A 23,324-nucleotide genomic window follows, 5' to 3' on the forward strand; every position below is an offset into this window, starting at 1 on the left:
CTTATCAAATGCAGCTTCTGGTAGTGTCTTTGTAAACGGATCCGCAAGATTGTCTCTTCAGTTGCAATCTTCATAACCTTCACATCTCCCCTGGCCACATATTCTCGAATAATGTGATACTTCCTTTCTATATGCTTACTCCTCTTGTGACTTCGAGGTTCTTTCGAGTTGGCTATCGCTCCTGTATTGTCACAAAACAACACAAGCGGTTTATCCATTTCTGGAATAACACCAAGATCCGAATAGAACTTCTTTAGCCAGACTATTTCCTTAGCTGCTTCTGACGCAGCTATGTACTCAGCCTCCATGGTGGAATCTGAGATTACAGACTGCTTTACGCTTCTCCAAATCACAGCTCCACCCCCAAGAGTAAACACCATTCCAGAAGTAGACTTTTTGTCATCGACATCAGTCTGAAAATCTGAATCGGTGTAGCCTACAGGGTTCAGAACACCACCCTTGTAGACTAACATATAATCCCTAGTCCGTCTCAAATACTTCAGGATATGCTTAACTGCTATCCAATGTTCCGGTCCTGGGTTTGACTGATACCTGCTCACTACTCCCACTGCATAGCAGATATCTGGTCTAGTACACAACATGGCATAAATCAGACTTCCAACTACGGATGCGTAAGGAACTTCTCTCATTGCATCTTCCTCTTCAGGAGTCTGGGGAGACTGCTTCTTTGAAAGATGAATTCCATGGCGGGACGGTAGATGCCCTTTCTTGGAATTTGTCATTGAGAAACGTTCAAGCACTTTATCAATGTAAGCTGCTTGAGATAGAGCTAAAAGTTTGTTCTTTCTATCCCTGATGATCTGGATACCTAGAACATAACTTGCTTCACCCAAATCCTTCATCTGGAATTGAGTGCTCAGCCAATTCTTCATAACTGATAATTTCTTAACATTGTTTCCAATGAGTAAGATATCATCTACATAAAGAACCAGGAATACCACTATTTGATTTGCCTTCAATTGGTAAACACAGGGCTCATCAATATTTTGTTCAAAGCCATAGGTTTTGATTATTTCATCAAAATTAAGATTCCAGGAACGAGAAGCTTGCTTAAGTCCATAGATGGACTTATTTAACTTACAAACTTTTTCTTCTTGTCCAGATACTTTAAATCCTTCTGGTTGATCCATATAAATGACCTCGTCAAGCTTTCTATTAAGAAAAGTTGTCTTGACGTCCATTTGCCAAATCTCATAGTCGAGAGCGGCTGCTATGGATAGGAGGATGCGAATGGATTTGAGCATGGCTACCGGACTAAAAGTTTCCTCATTGTCCACGCCTTCTCTTTGGGTATAACCCTTTGCCACTAATCGAGCTTTATAAGTCTCGATATTTCCATCAGCACCTCATTTCTTCTTGTAGATCCACTTGCACCCAATGGCCCTAAAGTCACTAGGTGCTTCCACAAGATCCCAGACGGAATTTGAGTACATGGACTCCATTTCCTGTTTCATGGCTTCGAGCCATAGTTCCTTTTCAAGGCCTGCCATTGCCTGTTTGAAAGACAACGGATCATCATCACTAGTGTCACCAACAACCATATTGGTTTCACCATCCAAACCATAGCGAACTGGGTTTCTAGAAACCCTCCCACTACGACGAGGCTCCGTGACTGTTTGCTCAGGAACAGTGGTACTTTCTTCATTTAAATCGACTTGCTTCGGTTGTACAGGAAGAGTGGGAATTTCATCATCAACTCGCGTTGATGACGATGGAACATTGGTTGGAGTCAATTCTTTAACCATCTCCTCTAAAACTACTTTGCTGCGAGGTTTAAAGTTCTGGACATAGTCATTTTCCAGAAAAGTAGCATTTGTAGAAGTAAACACTTTCTTTTCTGAATGACTATAGAAAACTCCACCCCGAGTACCTTTAGGATAGCCAACAAACATGCAAACTTCAGTTCGCGGTTCTAGCTTTCCCTCCTTTTTCCTCAGGACGTGAGCGGGACACCTCCAGATTCTATAATGGCATAAACTAGGTTCACGACCATTCCAGCGTTCTAAAGGTGTTTTGGGGATTTATTTTGACGGCACGACATTGAGAATGTCATTTGCAATTTCAATTGCATGTCCCCATAATGAAGTTGGTAGAGTTGAGTAACTAAGCATGCATCTAACCATTTCCAATAAAGTTCTATTTCGGCGTTCCGCTACACCATTTTGTTGCGGAGTACCTGGGGCAATAAGTTGTGACAAAATCCCAAGTTCAGTTAAATGATCTTGGAACTGCATATCCAAATATTCTCCACCCCTATCAGATCGCAAGATCTTTAACCTTTTACCTAATTGGTTCTGAGCCATTGCTAGGAATTCCTGAAACTTTGAAAATGTTTTTGATTTCCTGTGCATTAGGTAAAGACATGAGTATCTAGAGCAATCGTCAATGAAAGTGACGAAATACTCAAAACCACCCATGTCTTGTATATTCAAAGGTCCACAAACATCTGAATACATAAGACCAAGTGGTTCTTTGGCCCTATAGCCCTTTGCAGAGAATGGACGCTTGGTCAGTTTGCCTTCTAGACAAGATTCACAGACAGGTAATTCACCTAAGGTGAGTTCCCTCAAAGTTATGTCCTTTGTAAGTCTTTGAATCCTATCATAGCCAATGTGACCTAGTCTCAAGTGCCATAAATATGTCATATTATTGTTATCGGTATTTTGACGTTTATTGGTCCTAGGTTTAGCTACTTTGAATAAATCATTATTAAGAGCGAGGGGTTCGTTAGGTCGCAGAATATAAAGCCCATTTTCCAAACATGCAATACACAATTGTGATCCATTGAAAGAAATAGATATATTAAAACTTGTGAAAGTCATAACAAATCGTTCTAATTGCAACATGGAAACTGAAATTAAATTTCTACTAAAATCCGGAATAAAAAATACATCTTTTAAAATTAAAAATTTATTTCCGAACTTCAGAAGAGCTCTTCCTCTAGCTTGGACCGCAACGAACGCTCCGTTCCCAACTCTAAGCTTTAAGCCTCCTTCATTCACTTCCTCCCACTATTCAAAAGTTGTAAAGAGTTACAAACATGGTTAGTAGTTCCAGAATCAATAATCCAAACAGATTTATCATTCTCTAAAACACATGTTTCCAAGATAAATGAACTATAATCATTACCTTTGTTTTTCGCTGCTAGAAACCTAGGGCAATCTTGTTTCCAATGCCCCTTCTTTTTGCAGTGAAAGCACTTATCTTTACCTTTCTTGTTTTTCTTGTTTTTCCCCTTAGGAGTCTGTGCACTTGGTTGTGCACTCATCTTTGCAGGCTTTGTAGGCTTGGGGTTGTTTATTTGTCCACATTTCCTCTTGTTTCCAGCTTTCGAAGACGAAGCTTGGTTAGCTTCAGCCTTAGCTAGATGTGCAGCAACATCAGTAGTCTTATTTTCATCTCCTTTACTAGGTCCACCCATGACAGGTTCAATAATCTGAAGCTCATTCATGAGTTGCGTTAGACCATAGTTGAGTTGAGCACGAACGTGCAGACACGGTGCCATCCGAGAATTTACGGTGCCATCACGAACGTGCAGAGACGGTGCTATCCAAGCATTTACGGTACCATCACGAGCATTGACGGTGCCATCACTAACGTGCGGACATGGTGCTCGTTCTGGGGATTCCTCAATCATGACGAATTCAAAGTTGTCACCAATCAACTCAATGTTGATATTCTGCTTCCAATTAAGGAAGTTTTCTCCAGTGAGTTTCTCCATCAAAAGTTGAGAAAGGATGGGAGTAGACACAGACACTACTTAACTTAAAACTACAAATTATTAATAAAATAGAAATCAATCACATTTGCTCAATAAAATTTCTATTCACACAAATTTCAAGAAATAGCACAACATATACCAAAAATATGTAAGATATGAGAAAAAATACCAAAAACAATCATATCTCTATTTCTTTAGGTTTTTAACTAATCTATGATATCCTTGTCCCGGTTGGCGAGAGTCAAAAATACCACTAGTTAAATAGAGTTGTAAACTCATTTAATAATGGACACCACTATTAACAACCTACTATTCGATCAAAATAAGAAAACAAAATCTCTTATTTTATGAGCTAGATCCACGGTTTCAATAATCATAGATTTAGTTCTAGTAGTCACCGTAGGGGTGAGTCTAGTAGAATTTGACCTATAATTATCTATCTTTCGAAATCTAACCTTGTCAAAATAACTAATGAACACCTTCCGTAGGGGGACGAATCAAAGCGCCTCGAGGCCCCATTAAGCTATTGACTATGTTAAACCAACGGTGGAGATCGAATAAAATTCTTAAAATAAGCTCATTATAAAATTAAAATTAGTATTTTTATTATTTATTTTTAGAAAATTAATGACTATGGTTTTCCAAAAAAAATTAAACAGATTAAAATTTTTAAAACCAATGTCCTATAATTTCTTATTAATTCTAAAGTGTCACATTGAAACAAATTCAATTAATTTAGAATTAATTTGTTGCTAATCAATATTTAGGTTTAACTAATATAATGAACCTATACAATTAAGTTCAACTCAGGTAAATGAGCATTAACAATTGAGCTTGTATGGAGGAGGGCTGGGTCCAGTATGTCGTTCCCACTACAAAGGCCCCCTATCTTCCATACAAGGTCCAAAAGACAGGAATTTAAACCTTCGTTTTATTAATTGTTATTAATTGATTAGGCCCACTATAGTCATGCAAAGCAAATGGGCCTTCACAAGTGGAATCACCCACAAGAGATGAATTTAAACTTTACATTTTCTAATGGGCCCAAATAAAACCTATCATTTTATGAATATTTTATTTGGCAAAATACCATATATCTAACAAACATATGGGCCACTATATGCATCTAAGCCCAATTGCAAAAATATCACATATAGTGCAAACAAACATGTTATAATTGGATGGGCCTAATCATGTTACTTTATGAGCAATTCTATGAATTTATGCAAAAATACCACAATTTATTTCATTTGCAAAAATACCACAATTAATTATCTAGAATTTATCAAAAAAATTCAAATTAATTAAATTTTTACAAAAAATAAGTCAATTTAAATGAAATTTATCAACAATTAACAATAGTTAATTTAAATTTCATTTATCAACAATCAACTTGGTTTTAGGTTAATTTGAAAAAAATATATTTATTTAATTTAAATAGGATTTATCAACAATTAACCAAAGTTAATTTAAATCCCATTTATTAAAAAAAATATTTTATTAATTGGCTGAAAAAAAATGATATTTTTCAAAATTTAACCAATTTTAAATTTTAAAATCAATATCTAAACTATTTTCCAAAAATATCTTGTGTTGTTATAACTATTAGCTAATATTTTAACCATTTAAAAAAAATAAAATATAAATAGTTATAACAACCCTAAAATATCTCAAAATAGTTAAACAAATTCAAATATCCATAAAAATATCGAATTAATAATATTCAAATTTCAAATAATTTAAATATTAAAAACTATAGAATAAAAAGATATTTATATTTTCAAATAAAGATTCAATTAGAATATGAAGAATTTAAATGAAAATATCTTAAATATCTGATATCATAATTCTAATATTTTAATATGTTAAAAGATTTAAAATTAAGTTGTTAGTTTATTTTTAAATTTGAATTTGAATATTTGTAGAAAATATCTAATTATTTAAATCTCAACTAACAAAAATATATATTTTTTTAAAAAGAAAAAATTTAAAATGATAAAACAAAAAAGATATTTTAGGTTTTGATTACCCATAGTAAATTTCTACAATTTTAATTTTATTTATTTTTTAAAAAAAAAATTAATCTGGATGAACAGTCACCCGAGTGCTCTGGCTGCTGGTGGCACGCGCGCGGGGCTGGGTGGTGAGGCGCTGGGCGCGCGCGCGGAGGGGTTCGGTGCGCACGCGTACGTGCGTTGGTGCGCACGCGTGTGCGCGCGCGCGCATGGGAGCCAGGCCAAATTTTTCCAAAAAAATTTTTGAGCAATTTTTCAAACCAAAACCATTTTCTAATTAATTTTTAACATGTTTTACACAAAATAAAGCATATATAAAAATTAATAACTGTTGAGGCTCAAAATTCCACACCCTCGAAGGATCAATGGCACGCACTAAGGCCCCATAAGCACTTAATTACGTGATGGGGCCGCGATGCCCTCGGGCTCCCATTGTCCCGCACCAACCACGTACCTAGCGAAGCCACGCCTTAGTTGCATCTGATGGCCTCACTGATGGTGGCCTCGCTGGTGGTGGCCTCGCTGATGGTGGCCTCGCTGGTGGTGGCCTCGCTGATGGTGGCCTCGCTGGTGAGGGCCTCGCTGATGGTGGCCTCGCTGGTGGTGGCCTCGCTGGTGGTGGCCTTTCTGATGGTGGCCTCGCTGGTGGTTGCCTCGCTGGTGGTGGCCTCGCTGGTGGTGGCCTCGCTGGTGGTGGCCTCGCTGGTGGTGGCCTCGCTGGTGGTGGCCTCGCTGGTGGTGGCCTCGCTGGTGGTGGCCTCACTGGTGGTGGCCTCGCTGGTGGTGGCCTCGCTGATGGTGGCCTCGCTGGTGGTGGCCTCGCTTATGGTGGCCTCGCTGCACATGGTGGCCTCGCTGGTGGTGGCCTCGCTGCACATGGTGGCCACGCTGGCGGAGCGTCTCACTGGGCATGGTGGCCTCGCTGGTGGTGGCCTCGCTAGTGGTGGCCTCGCTAATGGTGGCCTCGCTAGTAAGGCACCTCGCGAAATGGTGCCCCAACCATGCCTCGGCCGTGAGCATGAGGTCCAACACCAAGTGGCCTCGCGAGATGGCGTCACGCACACGCCTATTCTTCGCCCCTAACACTTCAAGTGGACGTCTCCTCTAAGGGTCAACCATGACTTCGACATTTAGAGGGAAAGGCCTAAGAATAATTCAAAAGGATCATGTTGGTACAATCTTGTATGGGGTACGACCGTTAAGACCGTACGCATGATCCTGACACTCTTGATAGACGAGTAGTTGGAGCATTAGGAAAGAGGACAGAATCGACACCACTACCTCCTACGCCACTACACCTGCCACTACCCATCAGACACGGGTACAGACAAGTAGTGGAGACATCCTCCTGACATCTGCTCTTGTACGGGATGTACGACCACAACCTCTGAAGCCACTCCCCTGACACAGTACATATGTACCACTTGGTCTCCTGGACCACCATGTATCTAAGGCCATTAGAGCCTACTATAAAATGAACTCTAAGACCACCTAAAAAGGGGTTGGAAATTTTACTGTAGCAGAGGTTTGAGTGTGAATGAAAGACTGAATTCCCCATTATTGTTCTATCCTAGTTCTTGAGTTATTGTTCAAGTTTTTACAGCTTTCCGATTAGTGATCTTAATTTGATAATTTTTCCAACTTAACTTCGTTGACGAGTTCTCACCGTCAACAGTTTGGCGCCGTCTGTGGGAACGTTAGTTTCAAGCTACTGTTCCACCATTGTTTCCGACAAGAAGAAGATGCCAAGACGCTCGAAGCGACTGAGGGAGACGCGGGAGGTAGAAGTTCACCTGAACGGAGTCCAGCTGAAGGCCTCCATGAAGGACGCTCCTCCACCCAAGGACGTGGAACCCCCAAAAGACCCTGAGGTTCACGGAGGTGATAGGGTGGCCTCATCGCCGGCCGCTCCACCTGGAGGGAGTCCTCCAAGGGCACCACCGGTAAACGCCGATGAGTTCCCTCCTCCAAAACCGCCGCAGGCACCGAACTCCGGCCGGCAAGACCCGGGCCTTTCTGCCCGTAGGCCTGACAAGCACCCCTGGGTCCACTCCGTGAGCTCGAGTTCGAAATCCCGGTTTTACGAAGAGGAGATACGTGAGCTCCACCGCAAGAACCAAAGATTAGAAACCACCTTAGAAAACATGCAAGAGGTCCTTAACGACCTGCTGCAGGGTAAGTCCAGCGTAACCTTGCCTAAGAGGAAGGAGAAGGGCAAGGATGGGGTGGAGACCACGGTACCGGTAGATGATGGGAGAACTCGACATTCAACTAGTAACACCCCCCGCACGAAGCAACGCGATCACCCCAAACCGCCTAAGCAGGCCCCGAAGCCAGCGCCGAGGACCAACGCTGCCCCTCGCCATGAGGATGAGGTCACCTCCAAAAGAACACCCTCAGACTTGCGGGAGGAGCTCAATAAAAAGAGGGCAGGCAAAGGGACCACGCCCCCTGTGGCACCTCGAGAAGGCAAGGGAAAGGCGGATCTCAGCCCGTCCGCTTTAAGGGACACTCTCAGAAAGAGGAGGCAGGACCTAGACACGGAGATGAGGAGCCTGCGGAGCAAGATCCTCACCGAGTCAGGCGGCCAGGCCTTTGAGGAGGACTTCGACCATGAGTCACCCTTTGTGAGAGAAATTCAGGCAATCCGACTCCCTGCCAATTTTAAGGAGCCCAATATGACCCCTTACGAAGGGAACACAGATCTGAAATACCACCTGGATGCGTTTAATGATCTGATGAAACTGAGAGGGATCGGAAGTGGTGCCAGGTGCCATTGCTTCGCTGTTACTCTAAAAGGACCCGCCTACAAATGGTTCAAAAGACTAAGGCCGGGGTCCATCAGGTCCTGGCAGCAGTTTTCTGACGAATTCCTCCAGCAACACCATGCCGTGCGAGACTACACGATGCCTGGTACCAGCCTGGCTAACGTGAAGCAAGGGGAGAACGAAAGCCTGAAGAGCTACATTCATTGGTTCAATATGGAGGCCGCAAAAGTGGGAAGCCTAACGCACCGAGAGTTAAAAATGGCCATTACTGCAGGAGTGCTCCCAGGAAGCAAGTTGTGGGACAACATGTTGAAGAGGGAAGTCACCGACTTAGATGACTTCTATGAGAGAGCGCAGAAGTACATTCGTGTGGAGGATGGCCATGCAAACCTGAAGGCGGGGAAGGAGGAACCCCACGCGAAGCCCCCAACTAACGACAGATCGAATGTAGCAAAGAAGAAAAGGACGTACGATGGGCCAAGAGATGACCAGCAGAGGAAAACCAAACGAGGGGGTGACCATAGGCCAACGGCTTATACTTACTATACGAACCTCACGGACACCAGGGAGCATATTTACATCACCAACGAAGATCGAGTGCCCTTCAAGAAGCCCCCACCAATGAGGAAGGATCGGTCCAAAAGGGACCCCAGTAGATACTGCCAATACCACAAGGACATCGGACACACCACGGCAGAGTGTATCCATCTGAAGGAGGAAATTGAGGAGCTTATCCGCCGGGGGCATTTGGGCCGCTATGTCAGGAGAGAAAGGCAAAGGCCGGAGGGCGAGCCCACAGCACCCCAGGCACAAGAGCGAGCTCCAGAAATACAGGGGGAGGTCCGAACCATTTTTGGAGGTCCAGGATTTGGGGGAGACTCTAGGAAGGGGCGAGATAGATATGCGAGAGAGGCTCGGCGAAGTCCGCCTCCCTGCATCATGAGTTTAGAACAATGACCCCCGAAGAGTTTCAAGGGGGAAAACGACTCGATAACGTTCACTGAGGAGGACGCACGGGGGGTACACTTTCCCCACAATGATCCGCTGGTGTTGACAGTTCAATTGGCAAATATGCGTGTGCATCGAGTCCTAGTGGACAACGGGAGCTCGGTGGACATCCTATATCGCCCTGCTTTGGAAAAGATGGGACTGGACATTCGTCACCTGAAGCCCTGCCAGTTGTCCCTATACGGGTTCACAGGGGACTCAGTGCAACCCCTTGGAATGATCGAATTGACACTTACCATGGGGGAGCAACCCCGGCAGACTACAGTCATGACTAACTTTGTTGTAGTAGATTGTGCATCAAATTTCAACGTGGTATTGGGGAGACCCTCCCTGAGAGAATTGAAAGCCATAACTTCAATATATCACTTGGTTGTCAAGTTCCCGACTCCAGGAGGGGTGGCAAATATGAAGGGAGAATAGAAGGAGGCGAGGGAGTGTTACAACACCTCACTCCGCACGCCTGTAAAACCGCGCGAGCCAATGGCCATGGTGGTACATGAGGCACTATGTATGCCCACGGGGGGTCTGCAGGAGCTGGACCCTCGAGTCGTGGATGAGTCAAGAGCAGAACCAGTGGAAGAAGTAGAGGAGGTTACGGTGACGGAGGAACCCTTAAGGAAATTGAAGATAGGGAGAAGCCTGCAAGGTGACGTGAAGGAGGAGTTGACGAAATTTTTGAAAGATAATCTAGACGTGTTTGCATGGAGTCATGAGGACATGGTCGGCATAGACCCCAGTGTGATGTGTCACCACCTGAACATCTCCCCAGAAGCAAGGCCCGTCCGGCAAAAGAGGCGAGTGCTAGACCCATCAAGATACACAGCTTTAAAGGAGGAGGTTGACAAGTTGAAGGCCAACGGTTTCATCCGTGAGTCTTTCTACCATGTGTGGGTATCGAACCCAGTACTCGTGTCGAAGCCGAATGGGAAGTGGAGAACTTGCGTCGACTTCACGAACTTGAATAAAGCTTGTCCTAAGGACAGCTTCCCACTTCCCAGGATAGATCAGCTAGTAGATGTGACAGCAGGACATGAGTTACTAAGTTTTATGGATGCCTACTCAGGATACAACCAAATCCCAATGAACCCGGCAAATGAAGAGCACACGTCATTCATTACAGACAAAGGGTTATACTGTTACAAGGTGATGCCCTTCGGGCTCAAAAACACGGGAGCCACCTATCAAAGGCTGGTGAATAAAATGTTCGCCAATCAGATAGGAAGGAATATGGAGGTGTATGTGGATGACATGTTAGTGAAGACCAAAGTAGCAGTAGAGCTCAACAAAGACCTTGGTGAGATGTTTGACACGCTCAGGAAATACCGGATGAAGTTGAACCCAGTCAAATGCACCTTCGGGGTATCCTCAAGAAAATTCTTGGGCTTCATGGTCAATTCCAGAGGCATCGAGGCCAATCCTGACAAGATAAAGGCACTCATAGAGATGAGCCCGCCAAAGAATAAGAAGGAGGTTCAGTGCCTAACAGGAAGGGTGGCGGCCCTTAATAGGTTTATCTCAAGGTCCACCGACAAGTGCCTCCCATTCTTTGACATCCTCAAAGGAAGCAAAAAGTTCGCTTGGGATGAAAGATGTGAGGAAGCTTTTGTCAAGCTGAAAGAGCACCTGGGGAAGCCACCCCTGTTAGCGAAGCCAGAGAAGGACGAGAAGTTGTACCTGTACTTGGCAGTGTCTGAGCATGCCATCAGCGCAGCCCTGGTTAAGGGAGTGAAGAAGCAGCAACAACCCATATACTATATCAGCAAACGTTTGGTGGACGCGGAGAACCGGTATCCAGAGATCGAAAAACTGGCCTATGCGCTAGTGGTGGCTTCGAGGAAGTTGAAACCTTACTTCCATGCACATACAATTGAAGTCTTAACAGATAGTCCTTTGAGACAGGTCTTACATAAGCCAGAGACTTCAGGGAGACTAATGGAATGGTCGATTGAGCTGAGTCAGTTTGATATTGTATACACTCCGAGGGCTTCCATCAATGGATAGGTGCTGGCAGATTTTATAGTAGAACTCACCCATCAGCCGAATGAAGGAAGGAATGAAGAAGGAGAGCAGCCTGTTACGGAGGAGGAGCTAGGAGGTTCAAAGGAGTGGAGTTTGCACGTTGATGGGGTGTCAAATGAAGGAGGATCAGGAGCGGGCATCATGATGACTGGGCCCGAAGGACATAGAATGTATTGCGCAATCCGATTTGGGTTTGAGGCCTCCAATAATGAAGTAGAGTACGAGGCGCTTTTAGCGTTTGGCCCAGGAGCTGAGAGTGACGCGCCTTCAAATCTTCAGCGACTCTCAACTGGTAGTATGCCAAGTAAAGGGAGAGTACCAGGCGAGGGGACCCAATATGGAAACATACTTGGAGAAGGTGAAGGGCTATCTGGGACGGTTGGTGGCATATACTATAGAGCAAATCCCCAGAGAAAAGAACACCCATGCCGATGCACTCGCAAAGCTGGCATCTACCAAGGATAGTGATTTCTTGGAATCAATACCCGTGGAGTACTTACCAAAACCCAGCATCGAAGGCGCGGACATGCACATGATTAGTGCCCCGAGGGAATCATGGACCGAGCCAATCAAGAGGTACCTGGAAGAAGGAACCTTGCCTGCAGATAAAAACGAATCCCGGAGGTTGGTGTACAAGGCCGCAAGATACACCCTGGTAGATGGGGTCCTTTACAAAAGAGGATTCTCAATGCCCCTCCTGCGGTGTGTAGAAGAAAAGGAGGCATTGAAAGTGTTACAGGAGATACATGAGGGAGAGTGCGGAAACCACGAGAGCAGACCCTCCACGGCTAGGAAGGCCATGAGACAAGGATACTACTGGCCTTCCATGGAGAAAGATGCGCATGACTTTGCCACGAAATGCGACAAATGCCAGAGGCACGCCAACTACCCTCGGAAACCCCCAAGCGAACTGACCAGCCCCTTGCCCTTCGCTATCTGGGGGATAGACTTGATCGGCGCTCTTCCTACAGGCAGGGGTGGAGCAAAGTACGCGGTAGTGGCAGTGGATTATTTCACTAAGTGGGTAGAAGCGGAACCCCTTGTGAAGATAACCGCCAAGCACATCACCTCTTTCGTCAACAAATTCATTGTGTGTCGATATGGAGTACCCTACAAGATTATTTCCGAAAATGGTACCCAGTTCGAGGGAGGAGCCTTCGATGAATATTGTAAGGAAATAGGCATAAGGAGGAGTTTCTCCGCGGTTGTACACCCCCAGGCCAATGGGCAAGTGGAGGCCATAAACAGGGTCCTTAAGAAGAACCTGAAGACAAAGCTGGAAAAGATGAAGGGAGCCTGGGTAGATAAGCTACCAAATGTGCTGTGGGCTTATAGGACCACCCCACGCACGACTACTGGGGAATCCCCATTCTCCTTGGCCTATGGGTGCTAGGCCGTGCTCCCAGTCGAGATGCGAGTCGAGTCCCACAGGGTACAGGTATATGGAGACGAAGCCAACCGCGTAGCCCTGGCCGAAAACTTAGACATGCTGGAAGAGAAGAGAGAAAAAGCCCAAATGAGGGTGGCGGTATACCAGCAGCGCGCCGCAAGGTACTACAATTCGAGGGTGCGAGAGAGAACTTTCAGAGTTGGCGACCTGGTGCTAAGGAAGGTACTCCCAAACACACGAGACCCAGGCGCAGGAGTGCTGGGGGCGAATTGGGAGGGGCCCTACCAGGTTGCTCAGTGCATCCCCCCGAACACTTACAAGCTGGCTCGCATGGACGACTCCCTCATACCCCGAGCATGGAACGCGGAGCACCTGAGGAAGTACTACCAGTAAGGCGCCCATGTTCGATGGAAAAAGAACAAGTGTTGCATACTGCCTTAATATGATAGGAAGAAATCAAAGAGGTTACTTAGATAGCCTCCTAAGTAGGTGTGGGACTTTTATTTTTGTTTTATATAAAAACTTCATATGTACCATTGCAACTATTTGTATGAGACCGTTTATTATGAATGTGATGAATGGAACTGCATGTTGTGGGTAAAACTATTCGACCTCATGTATTATTTTCCTTTGCTACGTGGGCATCAGCCAAAGTGCCTGCCGAAATAAATTTCACCAGACACTTGGGGGGCAGGATAGGAGGTGACAGCAGGCAGCTAGCAAAGGGAACCTAAAAGGGGGCCCTATAACAAAGGATCCTAAAAAGGGGCCCCTTGCCCTCCTAAAAACGAGACCTCTAAAAGGGACCCTCTACCAAGAGGACCCCTGGCCCTCCTAAAAAGGAGGTCCCTAAAAAAAAAAAAAAAAAAGAGGACCCTCTACCAAGAGTATCCTAAAAAAGGGCCCTCTATCAAGAGGAAGTGACCCAAAACCAAAAAGACCCCCTATACTAGGGCCTTCAACGAAGTCCTTACAAGGCACCTCTTGGGATCGTAAGGATTAGCTACCCTTATGAACACCAAGGGAGGCCATAGGGACTTACAAAAAATGCATGGTGACGACAATAATAATAAGTCTAGAGTGGCCACCAAGCCGCCTAGCCAAAAAGGGTCCCAAAGGAGACCCTTGCAAAAATAGTACTATGAATAACGACGAGAAGGACGCTTCTCGCAAAGAAATAATAAGCGCGCGCAAGAAAAACATAAAAGGAGAACTAAGACCCAAGGGGTCAAAACATCCTTATAAAAGCAACCAAGAGGCACCAAAAGAGGTCCCAGCGAACCCTTTCACATGGGCTCCAAAGGACCTCCAGCCTAATAGATAAAAGAGGGGAACCAACTAAACCCCGGGCTTAAAAGGGCCTCGAAAGCAATAGAACAAGAAATAAACAGCAACATATGTATTTATACATTAAAAAAAAAAAAAGGAGTTCTCGGGATAGTACAAGATTTACCAACAGAAAAGTAGCACTTATAATGATGTTACAAAAAAAAAAGAAAAAAAAAAAAAGAGCAAGACTACTTCAAGGCTTCCCATAGTGAGCACTCAACCAAGCTGCTCGGGCAACGGCCTGTTCGCCAAAAGAGGAGAAGTCGAAGTTAGGATCCTGCCTCCACACATTGTAAAGAGCACGATCTATAGACTTGCGCTCGGTTATGATCCTCTCCGCCTCCAAAGAAGCCCTCGCCACCTCCCAGGAAGCCCTCGCCGCCTCCCAGGAAGCCCTCTCCGCCTCCAAGGAAGCGACCTTCTCCTGAGCCGACTGTAGTTCAGCCCTAAGGTCCTCAACTTCAGTCTCCAGTTGAGTAACCCTCTCCTGCGACGCGGTCGCAGTGGCCTTGGCCCCCCGGAGCTCGCGCTCCAAGCATCTAGCCTTGCCCTTTAGCTCCTTGATCTTGGCCTTCAGCTTCTCCCTCTTTGAGTCCAAATTGGCATACTTAGTCCGGGCCTTTGACAATTGGACCTTGGTTGCGCTAAGCTCATTTTCGAGCTCCTGGACCTGGGCCATGAGGCCGTCCCTCTCGGCAGTAGATGCAGAGAGGACGCCGGACGTGTCGGCATGCCGAAGGGACACGATGTAGATCTGCACAAGAAAGTCAATGGTGTCAGCAATAAGTAACAAAAAGGAAAACACATGTACACCTATACATAATATTAATCAACACAAGGTGCAAGACCTCACCCAGGCCGCGGCACGCCTTAGGATTTCCCCAAGATCTGGTTGGGTCACATTCCCTAGACCTCTCCAGTCGGAGATAGGGAGGTCCGAGGAAATCTGAATGAAACGCTGGGCATAGGATGAGGCCATCCTAGTCACCCAAGGCTCCGCCTCCACGCTAGGAACATCTGGTTGGACAGGAACGGATGACCCACTCGCCGAAGCAGGAGGAGGCGCAGGGAAGGGGAAAAACTGGAACCCTGGTGCATTAGAAGGGGGCTCCGCGAGGTCGACATAATCAGCATCCGGCAAGCCAATATCATGAGGGACCTGAGGGAAGGCGTCATTGCCATCAAGGCCAGGAGGAGCGTAACATCCCGCTGCGGCCTGCGGGTCCAGAGATTGACAGGCCATGTCCTGGTCATGGGAACCGTAAGGAGGGCATCCTCCGGGGGACAGGGGGCGCTGATGAGACCCCCCACATTCGAGGGGAACATCCTCCATCTCCACCTCAGCCTCACCATCGTGTAAGGACGGCATAGCCATAGCCTTCTTAGACCCAGTAACTGACCACAGGAACTTGGGGTCAGAGACCGGGGACAGCTGGTAGTGGTTGAGGTTCACCACAGTAAATAGGACCGCCTCATTCTTCAGGGCGGAGTCCGCACTAATGAGCTTGTTGATGACCTCCGCCTCCAGCCCAATGACCGAAGGATCAGCAAATTGCCCTGCATAATCCACGCCAATGTCAGTACAAGCAAAAGTACGAAACAGTAAGTTCTATTAAGAAAAAGAGAAAAACCAGGACACTTACTAGGGCCGGCGCGAAAGTCTTCACGAACCGAAAGAGGGCCCTCTACCCAGAAAAAGTCTTGTTTCCAAGGCCCTGTGTTGGACACTGAGCCCTCTATCAAGGGGAGCTCATTGGCCTTCTGCAGGTAATAAAATCCCTTGGACTTGTGCACTCCCATGAGGTTATACAGGGAATGCACCTCCTGCGCCGTCGGGGCCCGTTGGGCGTTTTCCTTAAACCAAATGAAGAGGCAACTTAAAGTCAACCAACTGTTGGGTGACAGTTGAAGAGGGGCCAAGTCGAAGTAATTAAGAACCGCCACGAAAAACGGGTGTAAAGGAATGGTGCCACCCGCCTTCAGAATCTGCTCACTCAAAGCCACAAAACCCTTCGCAGGGCGGTCAGCCCAGCATGCCTCCTTAGGAGCATATAGGGCGTACTCTGGTGCAGTGCAGTAGTGCTTCACAATCCCCTTCAATTTATTCGGAGATACATGGGACACTAGGCTGGATGCCAGTAGAGGGGCCTCGTCCTCTTCCTTGGCGGACACCTGCTTGCGTGCTTTCGGCATATCTGTAAAATCAAAAGAAATATGTGAGGAAGAGACAGAACACTTAACCCTCCATTTTTTCTTCCTAGCAAGAGTTTTCCATCGAGGGAGCGATGGCAGAAGCACTAAGCTAGGATAAACTGAGACTAGGGGCTGGGGAGAGGAGCTAGCAGCCCCATGACTGTCATCAGGCGAGGAGGGAGTGGGAGGTTCTGGCGAAATGTGTCCCTCCATAAATTCTAATTCCCACCGCAATTCAAAAAGGGTCGTCCTAAGACGCGCTATATGGTCACTAAGGCCTAGGGGTGAAGGTCCTCCATCTCCTCTCGACACCGAGTCAATTTCGCTCTCCACCACCCAAATTTTACGCCTAAGATCGGCCATGCACTCGAGGTGGAGGATACGGGCTTGCCTTAAAGAGTCATAGTCCTGGTGAGGGTCGCCCTCAGGGGACTCTGAGTCTGAGGACAGGTCAATAAACTCAGCCTTTGAGGGTATGTCGGACGGGCCGCCACTGGCCATGAAACCACGTCCCAACAGCAAAAAGAAGTTCACGTATAAACGAGGGGAAGGCTATAAAACACAAAGGAATAGGCTTAATACCTCTAGATGCAAACGCCCTAAATGGCCTACTACAGGGTATATATAAAAAAGAAAAAAAACAACGAGGAGGAGGGGCGTGCATATGGTCAGACTCACTACAAGCTCAGACTAATGTACCCCATCCCGAGTACTGCTAGTTTGGACCCGATAAAATAAAAAATAAATAAATAAAAGGGAGAACGAAAGAAAATATACCTCAAGCGATTAAGAAAGCGGGGGCGGGATCCAAAGAAGGTCAGGGAGCAAAAAGCACCACAGAGTCGAAAGTGCGCGTCTGCAAGAATGAACCAAAAAGATGTGTTAGCCATAAAATAGACACACCAAGAAATTAGCTCATATATAAAAAAAAAAAAAAAAAAAAAAAGATGATGATGAAACTATGGAAAAAGTGTGGTTGTGGGGGATTGAACCCTTTACCTCTTGAAAGGAGCAAGGGTCTAAATGCCACTAAGCTAAGGAGATGGAGTGTAAATATTAGGCCATGCATGAGGGCCTATTTATAGGAATCATGGTGAATAGTCTACAAGAGCACCTAAAGGTACTCTAATAGACTGGGGGGCAAGTGTTGAGGCTCAAAATTCCACGCCCTCGAAGGATCAAAGGCACGCACTAAGGCCCCATAAGCACTTAATTACGTGATGGGGCCGCGATGCCCTCGGGCTCCCATTGTCCCGCACCAACCACGTACCTAGCGAAGCCACGCCTTAGTTGCATCTGATGGCCTCGCTGATGGTGCCCTCGCTAGTGGTGCCCTCGCTGATGGTGGCCTCGCTGGTGGTGGCCTCGCTGATGGTGGCCTCGTTGGTGGTGGCCTCGCTGATGAGGGCCTCGCTAGTGAGGGCCTCACTGGTGGTGGCCTCGCTGGTGGTGGCCTCGCTGATGGTGGCCTCGCTGGTGGTGGCCTCGCTGGTGGTGGCCTCGCTGTTGGTGGCCTCACTGGTGGTGGCCTCACTGGTGGTGGCCTCGCTGATGGTGGCCTCGCTGGTGGTGGCCTCGCTGGTGGTGGCCTCGCTGTTGGTGGCCTCACTGGTGGTGGCCTCACTGGTGGTGGCCTCGCTGGTGGTGGCCTCGCTGATGGTGGCCTCGCTGATGGTGGCCTCGCTGATGGTGGCCTCGCTGATGGTGGCCTCGCTGGTGGTGGCCTCGCTGGTGGTGGCCTTGCTGATGGTGGCCTCGCTGCACATGGTGGCCTCGCTGGTGGTGGCCTCGTTGCACATGGTGGCCACGCTGGCGGAGCGTCTCGCTGGGCATGGTGGCCTCGCTGGTGGTGGCCTCGCTAGTGGTGGCCTCGCTAATGGTGGCCTCGCTAGTAAGGCACCTCGCGAAATGGTGCCCCAACCATGCCTCGACCGCGCGCATGAGGTCCAGCACCAAGTGGCCTCGCGAGATGGCGTCACACACATGCCTATTCTTCGCCCCTAACACTTCAAGTGGACGTCTCCTCTAAGGGTCAACCATGACTTCGACATTTAGAGGGAAAGGCCTAAGAATAATTCAAAAGGATCATGTTGGTACAATCTTGTATGGGGTACGACCGTTAAGACCGTACGCATGATCCTGACACTCTTGGTAGACGAGTAGTTGGAGCATTAGGAAAGAGGACAGAATCAACACCACTACCTCCTGGGCCACTACACCTGCCACTACTCATCAGACACGGGTACAGAAAAGTAGTGGAGACATCCTCCTGACATCTGCTCTTGTACGGGATGTACGACCACAACCTTTGAAGCCACTCCCCTGACACAGTACATATGTACCACTTGGTCTCCTGGACCACCATGTATCTAAGGCCATTAGAGCCTACTATAAAATGAACTCTAAGACCACCTGAAAAGGGGTTGGAAATTTTACTGTAGCAGAGGTTTGAGTGTGAATGAAAGACTGAATTCCCCATTATTGTTCTATCCTAGTTCTTGAGTTATTGTTCAAGTTTTTACAGCTTTCCGATTAGTGATCTTAATTTGATAATTTTTCCAACTTAACTTCGTTGACGAGTTCTCACCGTCAACAATAGCATAGAAAACACAACAAAATAACCTAAAAATTGCTAAAATTCACATAAAATCAATATGCTTCATAAAAACATGAAAACCATCCAATTATTCAAACATATCAAATAATCCAATTTTAAACATGTTCATGCTTGAAAATAAAGATTACCAAAGGCTCTGATACCAGTTGTTGGAAAAAGCTTATACAAGATCTTTATTTATTTTCATGTATATCTAATATTAAACAAATTAATACAAGATAGCCTAAAACATGTTTCTAAAATTGAATTCAAAGAGAAACAAATAATATAATACTTACAGTATACGCAGCGGAATTAAGAGTCCTTCCTTCAGTTTCTCTAACTCTTGTATCCTTTCTGTCGCAGAGTATTATCAAGAAACTGAACCGATCTTCTATTTTCTTCACGATCTTCCAATGTATCCTTAGAACCACCTAGACTAGTGTGGGAAATTCTCAACACATGAGATAGATATAAAGAGAAGAAGAGAAAATAACAAAGTGGCTTAGAAAAGGACTTGTGTTTAGAGAGAATATAAAACTATCAGAAAACCTGACTTGTGACTTATCTGTCGTCTCTGGACTACTACAAAACTGTACTTAGACAACGTACATGAGACAATGGTTTTTGTAGAACTGTCTTCTCCTGATGAAAATAAACAAGTGATGACAGACTCTCCAAAACTGTCGTACCATGCAAACCAATATTAACATGAAATGATGGTTCTTGAGAGGCCGTCATAAAGTGCCTACTTTAAACACGAGACAACTGTTATAATAAAATGTCGTCTCAATGCAACACACTTTTTATTTTTAATCTTGCAATAATAATTGAATTTGAATCTTCTAACATTACATCATTATTATAAGTTTATTGAAAAAATGTGAAAAAGGTAAAGCTTAAAATAAAAGGTAGGACTTGAGTTAAAAAAAAAAAAAGGCGGGACTTAAAATTTTAAGCGGCTAACCAAAATGGTGTTACATCTCTCTCTTCTCTGTTTATTCTCTCGCCCAATTCTTTCTTCAATCTTTATCTGATCTTTGACCATAATTCTAATTCACACCACTTATGTTCTATCATCAGATCTCTTTTTCTCTTGTTCGTTCAATATCTTCATCTTCCATGTTCAATATCTCTCTTCCCTGACACCAGTTCTATCCTCACACTATGTTTGCCTTGTTCTCTGGGTACTTTGAAAAATTGAAAGATCTGAAACAGAGAGAGGAAGCATTCTCAGATTCTTTCCTCTGAACACCTTGCGTGTATTTATATATATATATAGGATTTAACTTGGGTGTATAAATTATGACATGAATTGATATAAAATTATCTTTGATTTATGAATAGTAGATCCCAGACCACCTATTTGATTTATATATATCTATTGTTTTATCTTTAAATATATTTGTTTGGTAAGGTACAAATCTCTGAGCTCGGATTTGGGATTGGGATTTTAAGCATCAATTACATTTTTTTTTTAATGTTTCAACTTCAATTATTTGTTTTAGATTTCTAGGGCGCACCCTAATTCCCCCATCTGGTTCTCTCTGCCATCTCCTCTTCTCTCTCTCATTGTCAATAAGGGAAAATAATGTTTAAGTTGTAAGGAAACTCTTCCCTCAATCATAAGTTTTCTTTTTCGTTTATTTTTTCTTCAAATAACTAAGTCTTAGGCTTCTACAGTTTGTGTGCCTTTTTTTTGCAGATGGATTGATATTTCATTATTTTATCTTTAGTGGCTTTATCATTCTATGATACATTCTACTACTAAGCCCATCGTCTTCCCCACTCATTTTTCCCCAAATCAAACCATTACTTCGTTTTCTCTACTCCCATTCTCAAATTCGGCTCTATTAGGTATATACCCATCTCTCTTTTTTTAAGTATATATTTTCTTTATATTTGTTATTTTTCTAAAAAAAATCATGATCTCTTTTTCCCCTTTCTCTTCTTCTTCTTGTTGCTCTGTTCTTTCGGTGTCTCCATCTCATTTATCCGATTTCTCCTAAATTTATTTAAGAAAGGTAATAACTTTTCAATCTTTCATTGTGTTTGCCTCATATAACTTATTTGTATTTGTGTTTGCTCAAATTTTTTTAAGGCATTTCTTTTGGGTAGATTTCTACATATACATATTGTGCTTTTGAGTTTTCGGTAGAGTTTGTGATTTCTACATATACAGTTTGTGCTTTTGAGAATAATAATTTTACTATGTGAGTTTTCTTTTTTAAATTACGGATCTTTTGTCTTTTGGTCCATTGTTGTTGAAGGTGTATTTTCAATTATTCCTTGGTCACTCTTGCTGAGAGAGATATGTAATCTTGCCCTTTGTTGCCGAAGTCTACATGACCTTGGAGAAAATCAGGCTTGCTTCCATCTTCAAATTATATCTAGGTAACATTCTTATTATCTCTCTTCTTGTCTTTTAGAACCTTTGTTTGTAACTTGATAAAAGAGATGCATATAAGATATCTGGACAAAAATGTATTTTTCTATGATGTACGAAATAGACCACAACAAAACAAAGGGGGAGATAAAAGAAAAGACAAACTTGCGTCTAAGTAAAAAAAAATCATTTACAATATATAATCTAATATACTATAATATTGATTTCCGTTTTCGTAGAATGCCTGATGTTCCAATCCAAGGCATGCATTATCATGCACCTTATAATTTTTTTGGCTAATATTGTAGTATACAGATTTTGCATATAAATATATATATATATATTGCTGCTTTCGTAGATTTTCTTTGAGGGCCCTCTTTGGTTGAGGGAGCATGTTTGTATATATTTTGTTTTTGGTTTGAATAAAACATTCTCTCTACTTCACTTAGAAATGTTTTTGAGCCAACCACATGATGATAAAAGAAATGAAGAACATAGCCCCCAACAAAGCATTTTTAAAGCCAATATTTATTATTAGTAGAAAGGAGGAAAAACATGAATAAAAGAATAATTTTTCTCTATAGTTTTGATAGTAAAAGTGTTGATGTGTCTATAATTTTACTTTTATCGTTAAATTTTGACCATAATTGATAAATCTCAATATTCTTTCTTGTATTACCACATTAATGAAGGCACTTGAAATGCTTTTACTTTGCTGCAACCAACTTTTTGCACAGTGATATTGTATGTATCATAAACTTCAAGTTGAAAGTAACAAAAGGAATATGACTTTATTCAACTTATATAATACATTAGAATCTTGTTGTGTACTCTTGAGTTAAAACTGGAATTTTGTTAGGTTTCTTTGCTTGATTGTTATGCAACTGGGCTCACTTGCGTTTGGTGTCCTAGCTGGTTCTATGTTGTGTGTTGGCTTTATATTACATTGATATGAGAGTTGTTGATACTTTGTAACACTTTTTAGGTGAGGAGGATACACCTATTGGAGTTACGCTTGTTTGGAGACATGGACTTGTAGAAGAGGTGATACTTCTTGTTAATTACGATCTATTGGTTATCCTAGTCTACTTCAAGTTTAATATATTTTATATGCTATAGATTTGGGAAACTTAGTATATGAGCTATGTAAAAACTTACATACAATTTGTATTCGCAATGCATAATGGAGAAAGGGATTTCTTTGCCATTTAGGTAGTTTTCTTATACACATTTGATTTGTTTGTTGTCATTGTCTTTCATAGATGGGACATAGTAGCATAGAGGTTAGGCTTCATGCTTGTATTTGGAGACCTAGTGTGGATATTCACTTTTATTAAGGCATGTATTGATGTATTTGAATTGATCATAAATTAGATGATTCCCACTAGTCATAATTATTCCTTTAATATATATATAAGCATAGAATTTACTATGATATTTTTGAGTTGTGTATGTATCAAATGCACATGTAATTATCAAAGGCATATATTATACTTGATTGGTTTAAATAATTTTTGTTGTCTTAAAATATAATTACCATGTTTATTTAGATTTATACATATTTTTGAGGTTACTTGTTTGATTTTGGTCTTATTTGACTAGCAGGTTCTTGATGTGGAAACCAACTAAATTGGGGAAGATATCATGCTCCTTTGCCACATCGACCATGAAAATGTAAGGATTGTTAAGCATTAAGACTAGCTTCTTAAGCTCTTAGCCATTTGATAATTGTAAACTTTGCACAGACTAATAGTCACTCATTAGTGACACAATGCATTTTCTTCTTCTTATTGACAACAAGCAACTTATGATTTGTACTGGTGACTATGTTATTCTAAGTAAATTTAGTTTGTGATTTGCATTGGGGTCACTCGTAAT

This window comes from Humulus lupulus, chromosome 4 (genome assembly GCF_963169125.1).
Source record: "Humulus lupulus chromosome 4, drHumLupu1.1, whole genome shotgun sequence".
NCBI classification, from domain to species: domain Eukaryota; kingdom Viridiplantae; phylum Streptophyta; class Magnoliopsida; order Rosales; family Cannabaceae; genus Humulus; species Humulus lupulus.